We start from the raw sequence: 13,197 nt of genomic DNA on the forward strand, positions 1-13,197 counted from the left end.
TGTTAATGTAAGCCTTACCTGCGACTAATAAGTAAATTTTAAACTTTCGGAGAGCTATTGGCCTGAGTCCACTGGAGTGAAGGGGGAACAATTGGGCCACCCCTCCCCCAGGCATAGGCACCCTGGCTGTGCCAGCCTGTGCCCTCTGGCACTGCACAAGGGGCAAAGTGCCCATGCCCAGGGGGTACCTTGGCACCGTCCATCAGGCATGGGGCAGTGATAGGGGCAGGGCCCATTGAGGTTGGGCTTCGTGGGCAGGATCTGTTGGGGTGATGCCTCAGGGGCAATCGGTGCGGGTGGGGGGGGTCCTGCTGCCAATCTGCCTAGGGATCAATGGGTGCAGGAGGGAAGCCAGCAACCGGTAAGGTCTGGGAGGCGTGGGTCTGTCGGGGTGTGGGGTGGGGGGGAACGTCTGCGCTGCCAGGTGACGGGGACAGGCTGGAGACCAGGGTAGCCCAGGACAGGGCAGCCAGGATTGGTCAGAGGATCAGGCCATGAGGGCTTGGAGGGGGCAGCAATGCGGGGGTCCCAGGCTGACTAGTGATCGAGCTAGTTGGCATACAGGAGGCTGACAGTGCGGGTCCAAAGCGCATGTGCAGAAGGCCATGGTTTCAGCCTCCCGAGTGGGAATAGGCTCTGCTCCCTGAAGTCTAATGATATTCATGTTGGTGGCCTCTGCAGTGCACAGAGTGTGGGAGACTCTAGTATGAGTTCTACTGAAAAAAAACAGCGTGAATTACTCCAGTTCTCTCGCAAATTCAACACTTAGAATTTTTTTGGGAGAATTCTGCCCATACTTTTGTTCAGTATTTCTGGTGGAATTGGAAATGTATTCAGTAAAAAAAGTTGTCAGAAATATTGGCCAGACAAAGTCTTCACACGTTTGAATATAGCCTCAGAGATAAGAACAGTATTGATGCTATTCCTCCAAGGATTTAAAAGAAAATGGCTATTTCCTTGTTCCACACAACAAGGAGGAAATTTCACTCTTTGTCATCATGCACATTTCTTACAAATGTACAATTTTTCCACCAATTCACTTAGTAGAAACTTCCTCCCCCTCCTTATATTCTCCAAAGGTGCACATAGGAAAAGCACGGAATTAATCAGGAATTATCGGCATGGTTTTGTTAAGGGAAAGTTGCGTTATCCCAAACAAACTGAATTTTTGAGGAAGTAACAGGGAGGATCAATGAGGTTCTTGATTCATAAGGGAGTCAGGGGTTACAGGGAAAGGGCAAGAGAATAGGGATAAGAAAAATATCAGCCATGATTGAATGATGGAACAGAGTCAATGGGCCAATTCTGCTCCTATGTCTTATGGTCTTTACGGTCTTAGTGCCGTGGATATGATCTATGTGGATTTTACTAAGGCATTTGACAAGGTCCCACGTGGCAGTTTATTCAGAAAAATAAAAGCCCATGACACAGGTAAATACAAAACATGCAAATTTGGAGCAGGAATAGGCCACTTGGCCCCTCAAACCTGCTGCACAATTCAGTAAGATCAGGGCTGAACGTGGTGTGTTGGATCAAAAATTGACTCTATGGCAGAAAATAAAGGATGGTGAACCTATGGAATTCTCCACTACACAAGGCTGTAGAAGCCAAATCACTGAATATTGTTAAGAAGGAAACAGATTTATAGATACTAAAGGTGACAAGGGATATTGGGAGAGCACTGGAGTGTGGCATTGAGATGGCAGATGGACCATGACCAAGTTGAATGGTGGAGCAGGCTCGATGGGCTGAGTGGCCTACTCCTGCTCCTTTTTTCTATGTTTCTATGTGTCAAAGTGTAATGACTGATGGATGCTTGAGTCATTGGGTGTCCTCATAATGGATCCCTTGTTCCTTTTGGTAAATATTAATGATCTGGACTTAAATTTAAAGTTTATTTATTTATTAGTAACAAGTAGGCTTACATTAACACTACAATGAAGTTACTGTGAATATCCCCTAGTCGTCAAATGCCACCATCTACCTTGGTGGGATTCGAACCCGGGCCCCGGAGGATCACCCTGGGTCTCTGGATTACTAGCCCAGTGACAATAACACTATCAGTAGCATTACACCAACACCTCCCCTAAGAGTATAATAAGAGTATCATAGAATCCCTACAGTGCAGAAGGATACCATTCGGCCCCTTGTCTCTTTTGAGTCTGAATGAGCATCGTCCCAGGCACTATCCCCATAACCACACACATTTACTCCGCTAATCCCCCTAACCTACACATCTTTGGACACTAAGGGGCAATTTAGCATGACCAATCCCAGTTAACTTACACATCTTTGGACTGTGGAAGGAAACTGGAGCACCCGGAAAAAACCCATGCAGACACAGGGAGAATGTGCAAACTCCACACAGACAGTCACTCAAGGCTGGAATTGAACCTGGATCCCTGGCACTGTGAGACAACAATGCTAACCACTGTGCCACCGTGCCACCCACGTACACAGGGAAGACTTGTCTCCCTTAACAGAGAGGTCAGTTACTTGGAGACACAAATTTAGGATGATTGGTAGAGGAATAAGAGAAGATATTAGGAAATAATCTTTCTCTCAGAAGATGATAGGTGGCTGGAATTCATTGCCTAGATTGGTGGTTGAGACAGAAATCTTCATCTCATTTAAAAGGTTCCTGGATCTGCACCAGAAGTGCTGTAACCTGCAAGGCTGCAGATACAGGGGCTAGTTTTTTCAGCTGGCATAGACACAGTGGGCTGGATGGCTTCTCCCTGTGCTGTAAACTATGGTTACAAAATCGCAGGAAATCTTTATAAGTTAAACCTGTTCCAAAGGAACCTTCTCCATGTCCAAGGAACCTGAATATAAAGATAGTGGGTCAAATAACTGAAGTCAAACCAAGTTTTGTAGCCAGATAATTAAGAAAAGGATGTTGAACTTGGATTTCCAAGTATCTGTGTTCCTTTGACTTTAATTATTATGGATCGTTTAGGTAACGCTACCAAAAAATCATTTTTATTTGTTTTTGTAAGTATAAAAAAAGGGGGAATTTTCCTCTACTGAGTGTAGTTCAAATCATTTTATTAAGATGATTTTCTAATGCAATGAAAGATTTGTAGTCAGTTTGAGGATTGTGATCTCCTCAGATTGATCACGAAATATTCTCAGACATTTTGTGCCTCTGCCCAGTTTTTTAAAGGGATTTGTCATACCTGGTTGGAAATAGTCTGAAGTGGCCCAAACTCCAGTAACAGGCACCGTAATGTCAGCAAATGTTCCTTTGAACACTCTTTTTAGCAATCACAGAATTATTGCTTGTGGACTTCCGCAGGGGAGCCCGTTGTTTAAAGGTACCTGCATCTGATCGAGGGACAAGGCATCAGGAAGAGGATTAGGGCCTGCCGCCTTTGCTGCAGCCCACCCATCCCCTGCAGCCCCCATGATGATGCCCACACCACCACACCCTCCCCCCGACCCCCATCGCCATCTCACTCACTGCACCAGGGTCCATTCTCGATTTTGGGCCTCGGGTGGGTTTAGTGCCAGCAACTGACAACTGCTTCCCAAAAGGCGTCGCCAAGCAACGAAGAGCTGCCACCCTCTGCCCAGCGGCAGCTGATCCCCAACGGGTGTGACTTCCACCTCATGCCTGATCCTGGAGTGGGCGCACATCTGCCCCGTTTTGTGCCCGATTGGCACTTAATTCAGCACGCTGTCCCGAAAAGAGACAAAGTGGAACAAGACCCCCCCATCGCTTCCATCAAATACCAGCCTGAAAGTGTCAGCCATGGCTCAGTTGGTGGCACACTTACCACTTTGCTGTTGGTCTGGAGCTACATGTAGGCTAGGCAAGGACAGCAGATTTGCTTCCCTGAAGGCTTTTACAGCAATTCTTACAGCTTCAAGGTCACCGAGACTCACATTTTATTCCAGGTTTATTAATTAATTGGATTGAACTCTGCCAGTTGTTGTGGTGGGATTCAAATTCATATCTTATAGAAGTGTATAAGATCACGAGAGGCATGGATAGGGTGAATGCACTCAGCCATTTTCCCAGGGTTGGGGAATTGGGAACTAGAGAGAATAGGTTTGAGTTAAGAAAGGAAAGAATTAATGGGAACCTGAGGAGCAAGTTTTTTACCCAGAGGGCGGTACATATGTGGAATGAGCTGCCAGAGGAAGTGGTTGAGGCAGGGAGATTGATAACATTTAGAAGGTATTTGGACAGATACAAGGATGGGAACGGTTTAGAGCAAAGGCAGGCGAGTAGGGTCAGCTTAGATGGGCATTCTGGTCGGCATGGACCAAAGAGCCTGTCTCCGTGCCGTCAATTCCGTCAACTTCGAGGGATTCATCCGGACCTCTGGATTACTGGTCCACTGAACATTTCCACTGTACTACCATCACCCTTGTGTGTAAGAATCCCAACAGTACAGAAGAAGGCCATTCGGTCCATCGTGTCTGTACTGACCATAATCCCACCCAGGCCCTATTCCTGTAACCCCACACATTTATCCTGCTAATCCCCCTGACACTAGAGTCAATTTAGCACGACCAATCAACCTAACCCGCACATCTTTGGACTGTGGGAGGAAACCGGAGCACCCGGAGGAAACCCACGGGAAGAATGTGCAAACTCCACATAGACAGTGAACCAAGGCTGGAATTGAACCTGGGTCCCTGGCACTGAGAGGCAGCAGCGCTAACCACTGTGCCATTTCTCCATCTCCTTAAGTAGTCTAATAAATTCATTCCTGTTGCTATGACTTCTATTTATTTTACGATTTAGCTCACCATGCAGATTTAATAATACATTTCAGTTCAGGCATGACTCGACCCTTTAATATACTGGAAAGCAACTCTTTATTCATTGCGGTGCTGTACTCAATTTCCAGCCTACTTTCTAACATTTAATACTGACAGTGCATTGAAAATGTGTCTAGAAAAAGAACAAATCAATGCTAGCATTTTTGAAAGCTTCATGTTACCCCGAGCACTCAAAAGGTTAACGCCGTCTTATACATATTCAAATTAGCCTCATTGTGTTTCCTAGCAATTCCATGGAGATATGCAAATGAAATACCGATTTATGCATCAACATTAGCAATCTTACTCCCAAGTTATGGTGTTACTGAAGCTTGAGTTAGCAGATCATTTGCAAAATTGGGTGAAGCAAAGCAAGATGAAATGTCCAAACTTCAGAAGGACAAGAAGTGGACCGATAATCCTCAATGGCCATTGCGGTGGAGATTACTAATTTTCTGCTGCCTTGCCTGGGAGTAAAGCCCAGTTTAGCAAAATGTAATCACTGCCAATTATTAATTAAGAGTTAACTAAAAAAAACAGAGCATTTTTCTCAAAACAAAGCAAAAAGAATTGAACTGCCTCTCTGTTATTTCCTCGCATTTCGGTCTTCAGCCCCAGCACTAGGCAGGACATCTTGACAATTAATGGCATTGCCTTCAGGACACTATTTTTAGGTGCACCAGTGTAAGTGTGCCAGGTGTATCTACCTGCAGAGGAGAGATGTCAGGAGTCTGAGCAGAAAACGGAGGAAAAAACACCAAACGTTAAAGAAAAAGAAGCAGGTAAGTTTTTACTGCTTTGATTTTTTTTTAGAAAATAATTCTTTTACATACGTTTAATAACTATTTGTCACAGGGTGACTGTAAGGCATAGATAGTTGATTAATAAACTATCCTTGCAGTTCTAATGGTGACCTCAAAGCAACTGAATGCAGTTTTCTTTCTCCCTCTCGTCATCTGACTGTGAAAGGTATTTTTTTGTTGAGTGTTTCAGAAGCTTAATGCTATGTAGAACAAGGACACAAATATGTAGAATGATGAAGTGAGTTCAACATACCATCAAATCAAACATCTTCAATCTAGATGTGATTGTTCTTCAGTGACGCCGTCTCTGTGCTTTTCAAAGACTACTGATTACAAGTTGTTGCAGATTTAGCAATCAGATCACTAGACTGATCTAAATATAATCTCCATAAATCTCGCTGTATCCCAGATCTGTATCGAATCCTGAAGAGCTCATTCGTTCATGTTTTTTTGATTCAATTATCTCCTGAAATCTCCAAGATAAGTTAACATAAGCCCCGGTCAGGGATCTGTATGAGGGCAGCACAGTGGTTATCACTGCTGCCTCACAGCGTCAGGGACCTGGGTTTAATTCCAGCCTCAGGTGAACGTCTGTGTGGAGTTTGCATGTTCTCCCCGTGTGTGCGTGGGTTTCCTCCTGGTGCTCCAGTTTCCTTCCACAGTCTAATGATGTGCGGGTTAGGTTGATTGGCCATGCTAAATTGCCCCTTAATATCAGGAGGATTATAGAATCATAGAATCTTACAATGCAGAAAAAGGCCATTTGGCCCATTGAGTCTGCACCGACTACAGTCCCATCCAGGTCCTATCCCCACAACCCCATGCATTTACCCCTGACACTAAGGAGCAATTTAGCATGGCCTATCCACCTCACCTGTAAATCTTTAGACTTTGGATTAGAAGGGTAAATACTTGGGTTGCAGGGATAGGGCCTGGGTGTTGTTGGTTCAGCTGATGGGCTGAATGGCCTCTTTCAGCACTGTAAGGATTCTAAGATTCTATGACTCAAGATCACACTGTGCAACATTTGAATCTAAGGAGATGTTTCAATAAGGAAGCTCTTTAAGACAATGGTATGGAGTTCTGGTGTTGTAGTATTACGGAGAAAACGGATGTGGATTTGTACCACGAATTTGCATGCACAGCGTGTACTACTTCAATCTTCGTTACTTGGGTGGTGACCTGGCAGAGTTGAACATTCACCTGTTGCAGAACCCACGTGGATTTCAGTTCCATTAATTTCTCTTTTTGCCAGAGTGCATTAGCTGAATGGATAACTAATTGTGTTTCCACTAGCCCTGTGAGAGTTCAGACCATTCTACAGCTATTTCCAGTGGTAAGGTGTTTAGACAGAGTGGATATGCTCCTTGCGTGAGGAATCCATAACCAAGGAGCAGAGATTGAGGGGAAGAGGTAGGAGATACAGAAGGGATTTGAGGGGATCTTCTTTCACCCAGAGAGTTTTGCGGATCTGGAACTCACTGCCTGAGAGGGTGGCAAAGGCAGAAACCCTCATTAAACCTAAAAAAAATACTTGAATACATTCTTAAAGTACACAACGTACGAGGCTACGGGACCAGGAACCAGAAAGTGGTCAGTGTGAACACAGTGGGCCGAATGGCCACCTTCAATGCTGCATATGCCCCATTTGCAATTCTTTGAATAATGAAGGGTGGCACGGTGGCACAGTGGTTAGCACCGCTGCCTCACAGCGCCAGGGGCCTGGGTTCAATTCCCGGCTTGGGTCATTGTCTGTGTGAAGCCTGCATGTTCTCCCCATGTCTGTGTGGGTTTTCCTCCCAGAGTCCAATGATGTGCCGGTTAGGTGGATTGGCCTTGGTAAATTGCCCCCTGTGTCAATGGGGACTAACTAGGATAAATGCATGGGGTTATGGGGTTAGGGCCTGAGTGGGATTGTGGTCTGTGCAGACTCGATGGGCCAAATGGCCTCCTTTTGCACTGCAGGATTATTTGAAAATACAGGCCAGAATTTTCTGGCCATTCTGGAAGATTCTATGATTCTATGAAACTTGAGAAACTGTGGCCCGAATCTTATTACCGTTCACGCCAGCAGGATTTTCCCATCCCGCTGCACTGAACACAGATTTGACTGGCTGCAGCAGCAGTGGGGTGCGAACGGCAGGTAAGATCACGCCCTGTGGACAGACTTTTCCATGCAATCCGCTGCGTGTTTCACAGTGACAGACAAGGCTGCTATTGGCCGGTGGCGGGCCCTTCTGGTTCTGCCGTTGTCAATGGGGATTCCCGCTGAATGCATCCCTCACCACAGGGAAACCCGTGGACCAGATTGGCTGGAAAATTCCGGCCTGTATTTTTGTGTAGGTGAAGGACTTGCCCATATAACCAAATTAAACTGCGTGTAAGGGCAGCACAGTGGTTAGTGCTGCTGCCTCATAGCGCCAGGGACCTGGGTTCAATTCCTGACCTGGGTCACTGTGTGCACATTCTCCCCATGTCTGTGTGGGTTTCTTTTAGGTGCTCCAGTTTCCTCCAAAGACATGTGGGTTAGGTGGATTGGCCATGCTAAATTGCTAGGATAAATGCATGCAATTGTGGGGATAGAGCTTGGGTGGGATTGTGGTCATGTGCACTCAATGGGCCAAATGGCCTCCATCTGGACTGTAGGGTTTCTATGACTCTATGATACTAGGAGAGTTGACACAATGCAATAGTATTCTCATTCTATTGTAACCTACTTGTTAAATCACTCATGCACGAGGAGCCGTGAGATATCATTGTAACGTTGATCTATGAACTCAAAAAGCCCCAAGAGGTTAAAAGAACAGTATAGCATATCGAGTGGTACACTTGTGTTTTTGAACTATGTACGTTCACACTTGCTGGAGGTGTATTCTGCAATTAATTAAGCCAAATTTTAGACAAATCAAGGGCAAGTGACCACTAAACTCTGAAAGAAATAGTCCAGACTTTTTAAAAGTGGAATGTAGGCCCTATCCTTCCTCAGAGGTATGCACTTGAGGCAAACGAAAGTGGCAGCAGCTAAACTGTGTGAGATCCGTATGGGCCAGAATCTGGGACACTGAGATGGTTCCGTGCATCTGTCACTGTCGCCCAATATAAAAAAGAGGTCAATATTTTAATGCTAGTGCTTTTGGTGTCACCAACCAGATTCACTCCCTGGGCTGCAAGAACTGTAACGATTTGAATAATTTTGGGTTTGGGGCACTCTGATTTTATCTGGCAGCTGCCAGCGCAGTTCACAGCAGGATCAGGATTGGAGTTTGGCAACAGTGGGTCTTTGACAAGTTAAGAAATATCGTTCGCATGGCTGACGTTTCTTGGGTGTAGAAAGGGCGCAACACAGAAGAATTGAGCGTGCGTTCATTCCATTTTTCGGGTGTGGCAAATGGGCACCTAAAACAACTCAGAAGAAAAACTGTAAAGAGGGAGAAATAAGAACACTGCTCCAAACTGCCCATGTATTTTTTTTAATTCTTTCATGGGAAGCTGGCATCGGTGGCAGGATCTGTATTTATTACCCATCCCTAATTGCTCTTGAAGGGGGCATTTTTAGAGTCATCCTGGATCACATGTACTCCACGTGGCATGGTGGTTAGCATTGCTGCCTCACAGTGCCAGGGGACTGGGTTGGATTCCCGGCTTGGATCACAGTCTGTGTGGAGTTTGCACATTCTCCCTGTGTCTGTGTGGGTTTCCTACCACAGTCCAAAAGACACGCTGGTTAGGTGCATTGGCAATGCTAAATTCTCCCTCAATGTACCCAAAGAGGCACCAGAGTGTGATGACTGGGCGAATTTCACAGTAACTTCATTGCAATGTTAATGTAAACCTTACTTGTGACTAATAAATAAACTTTAAAAAACTTTATGCAGGCCTGATTAGTTAACAACAGTAGATTTCCTCCCCTAAAAGGAACCAGATGGGCCTTTACAATGATTTACAATGGTTATCAGTAAGCTTTTAATTTCAGATTTTTATTCAATTCAAGTTTCACCAATGGGTCCCCAGAGCATTACCCCTGGAATATTAGTTTAGAGACAATATCACTACACCACAGCCTTTCCGAGTATCTTAGAGAGAAAGGCTGTGGTGCAGTGGTACGCCAGTCCTCAGCTTTGACAAAGGGTTATCTGATTCAAAATGTCAGTACTTTTCTCTCCTTACAGATGCTGCCAGACCTGCTGAGATTTTCCAGCATTTTCTCTTTACCTCAGGTATACCATGAAATGGAACACCAGTAAAAACAGGGAAATAAGAATACTGGTTGGAACTGTTCTTTTCCTGTTGGGAAGCACTTGCCCCCTCGCAAATACTGAGAGACCAAATCCCGTGCCAAAATGGCCGGATCTCAGCAGAGTGAGCGCCGGGCTGGTCCCACTCCAGTCAGTCGTGATCCTAAAGATCCTAAATCTTTGCCGAGGACTTTTTATTCCCTCAGGAAGCCTCTGATGAACATTGATTGCATCCTGTAAGGTGCTCTTGAGCAGTTTCTCTGCACAGATGTTCAACTCGCTAGCTATAATTCCCAGGTTGATTGCTCATTGCATTTTTAAACACTGGATAATATTTGCTGTCCTCCAGCCAATAGCCATTGCTGTTTATTTTCATGTTATCCCATCTGGTCTATCAATCTTTAGATTCATTCCCTCAGCTTTTGCATAAAATGTATGTTTGTCTCACCCCTGGAAAGGTTACGGATTTGTGAGTTAAGTCTGGAACTTGTTGTGAGGAACCCATTGAACGACAACCACGTTGTAATCTATTGTATTTTTACCCATTTCATCAGAAGATCAGAAATAGAAGCAGACAAAGGCCATTCAGCCCCTGCAGCCTCCTCCAACATCCAATAAGATCATGGCTGATCTGAGTTAGGATCAGAGAATCACTGCAGTGCAGAAGGAGGCCATTCAGCCCATCGAGTCTGCACCAACCACAATCCCACCCAGGCCCTATTCCTGCAGCCTCATATCATTACCCTGCTAATCCCTTTACATTCAGGAGCAATTTGGCATAGCCAATCAATCTAACCCTCACATCTTTGGGCTGTGGGAGGAAACCGGAGCACCCAGAGGAAACCCACACAGACACAGGGAGAATGTGCAAACTCCACACCAACAATGACCCAAGGCCAGAATTGAACCCAGATCCCTGGTGCTGTGAGGCAGCAGTGCCATCCGCTGTTCCACTGTGGGGGATCAATTCCAACTAGGGGCTTAATTCTACTTTCCGATCTGCATGCCTTTTCCAGGTTAGGTTAGGTGGATTGGCCCTGCTAAATCATTCCTTCTTGTCTGAAGATGTGTAGATTCGGGGGGATCAGTAGGGTAAATACATAGGGTTACGGGAAAGGGCCTGAGTGGATACTCTGTCAGAAAGTTGATGCAGACTCGATGGGCCAAATGGCCTCCTTCTGTACTCTGGAGATTCTATTACCCTTGACTCCCATGTCAATGAAAAATCTGGGTAACTCAAGAGGATTTCTCATTGTTCATAGCTTCCCCACAGCAGAAAGGAAGGGGGGAGGCTAGAAAATCCTCCCCAAGGCCAATTGTAGCAACAGCTTTCGAACAGATAAGACACATCGGGACTGTGGAATTGGGGGTGAATCAAGAACACACGTTCCTCCACACCCTCCAGAATTATTCTGGAAAAACTCATAAAACCTGCCTTGTGCAAATTTCTCCTTTCCTTCTCTATGTACGGTATGCTTTGTACAGCACGCAAGAAACAATGCTTTTCACTGTATACCAATACATGTGAGAATAATAAATCAAATCAGATCAAATCAAAAATTGCCAATTGGCCTTATAATTCTGGAAAATGCGACTGTCCATATTTCTCTCCAACTGGTATTGGGTGTTTTGCAAGAAATGTAGGACCCCGATTGCCCACTGCCCAGTGGGCATTCAGCACCAGTTCATTTCCAATTGTCACACACCATCCTGACTACAGGTCATTGTCATTTCTTCATTGTTGCTGGGCCAAAACCTGGAACTCCCCTATCTATTAGCCAGTACCTTCACCACATGAACTGTAGTGGTTCAAGAGGGTGACGCACCACCACTTCTCAACAGAACTTTGGTTTGGGCAACAATTTGCTAGCAATGTCTACACTCTGCCAGCACTCACTGAGTGATGTTTGCTCATGAAACTCTCTCCTTGGCAATCCCTCAAACAAGGTGAACATTTTCCACAGTGTACATCCCATGACAAGAACATGCATGCGGAATATTTTAGCATATCTATATTTACATCTATTTATGTAGGTGGATACACACATGGACTGGAATTCCTCAACTCCACCCACAACTGGAATTCCCCATTCCTGTCGCAATGAATGGAGTTTTGGCTCAGTGTCAATTTCTCTGTTCTTCCTGGCAGGGGGAAATGAGACGAACAAGATCACAGAACCCCAGCCGTGGTTACTTTCAGTTTCTCTCCCCGTCCCTGGGTTACTCCAACTGAGGAACCATGATCTGTGGGATATGATTTACTGCCTGTATGTGGGAGCTGGCTGCTAACACAAAGATAGTGAGCACTTGACGAAAGTCAGGCCAGCTCACAAACAGGGCACAAATTACATTGTCTGTCTTTTCACCTAATAACTCACAGGAGCGATATATGCAACAGGAAACCACATCACATATTCTTATCTCTAATCATATTACTAGTGGAAGTTGGAAACGGGAAGTTCCTATGAGTTGCTGAAGAAGAAAGCAGAAGACCACAAGACGTGAATGAATGAACGAGAGAGCCAGTCCTTTAGCAGGTCATTACTACATGGGGTCTTATCCTTTGAGATGTAAAAGTAAACACCTACGGGAGATGATATTGCCTGATAAAAAGGCAGAAATTTTCCAACCCTTCCCACCGGTAGGATCCTCCAGCCAATGGTAATCCCTTGTGGCACAACCCCTGATGGTGGAGAGCGTAGGGCAAGCAAAATCTGTGACATCAGCAGGACCAGAAGATGCTGCCATCAGCCAATGACGGGCCTCCTCTGCCTTCCGAGTATACGCCGTGGAGGGTGGGGGAGAGCTGGAAAATCCCATCCACAGAGTTTATATGAATATAACGTCTTTCACATCCTCAGGACATTCCAAAGAGCCTCACAGCCAAAGGATGATATTTTTAGTTAGTAACTTCTATATCATAGAATCATAAAGGTTGACAGCATGGAACAGGCCATTTGGCCCAACTTGTCCATGCTGCCCAGTTTTTACCACTGAACTAGTCCCAATTGCCAGCATTTGGCCCATGTCCCTCTATACCCATCTTACCCAAGTAACTGTCTAAATACTTCTTAAAAGGTAAAATTGGACCCACCTGTAGTATTACCCCTGACAGTTTGTTCCAGACACTTACCACTCTCTGAGTGAAGAAATTGCCCCTCTGGACTCTCTGATGAGAGGGCTTCTCCCCTGTCACCTTCAACCTATGCCCCCTAGTTTTAGACTCCCCTACCTTTGGGAAAAGATGTTGTGGGCATAATCTCAGCTAATTTATGCATAGTAAGATTCCACAAATGACAAGTGACCAATGGAATGCATCTGTTCTATCTTGAGGTTGGTTGAGGAGTCAATGGTGCTCTGTACACTGTTTGCTGTCATTGACTGGC

General features: G+C 45.3%; 1 protein-coding gene across 1 annotated transcript in view; it reads left to right on the plus strand.

Annotated features, from left to right (window-relative positions):
* Window positions 1-5,354: 5,354 nt before the first annotated feature.
* Window positions 5,355-13,197, plus strand: part of LOC145358767 (uncharacterized) — a 105,492-nt gene continuing 97,649 nt past the window's right edge. Inside the window, exon 1 of the mRNA XM_080213035.1 lies at window positions 5,355-5,555. The gene's annotated coding sequence lies outside the window, so the exon portion shown is untranslated. The remainder of the gene's footprint in view (window positions 5,556-13,197) is intronic.

The sequence above is a fragment of the Carcharhinus amblyrhynchos genome, chromosome 26 (assembly GCF_965287045.1).
Source record: "Carcharhinus amblyrhynchos chromosome 26, sCarAmb.v2.hapA, whole genome shotgun sequence".
Taxonomy (NCBI): domain Eukaryota; kingdom Metazoa; phylum Chordata; class Chondrichthyes; order Carcharhiniformes; family Carcharhinidae; genus Carcharhinus; species Carcharhinus amblyrhynchos.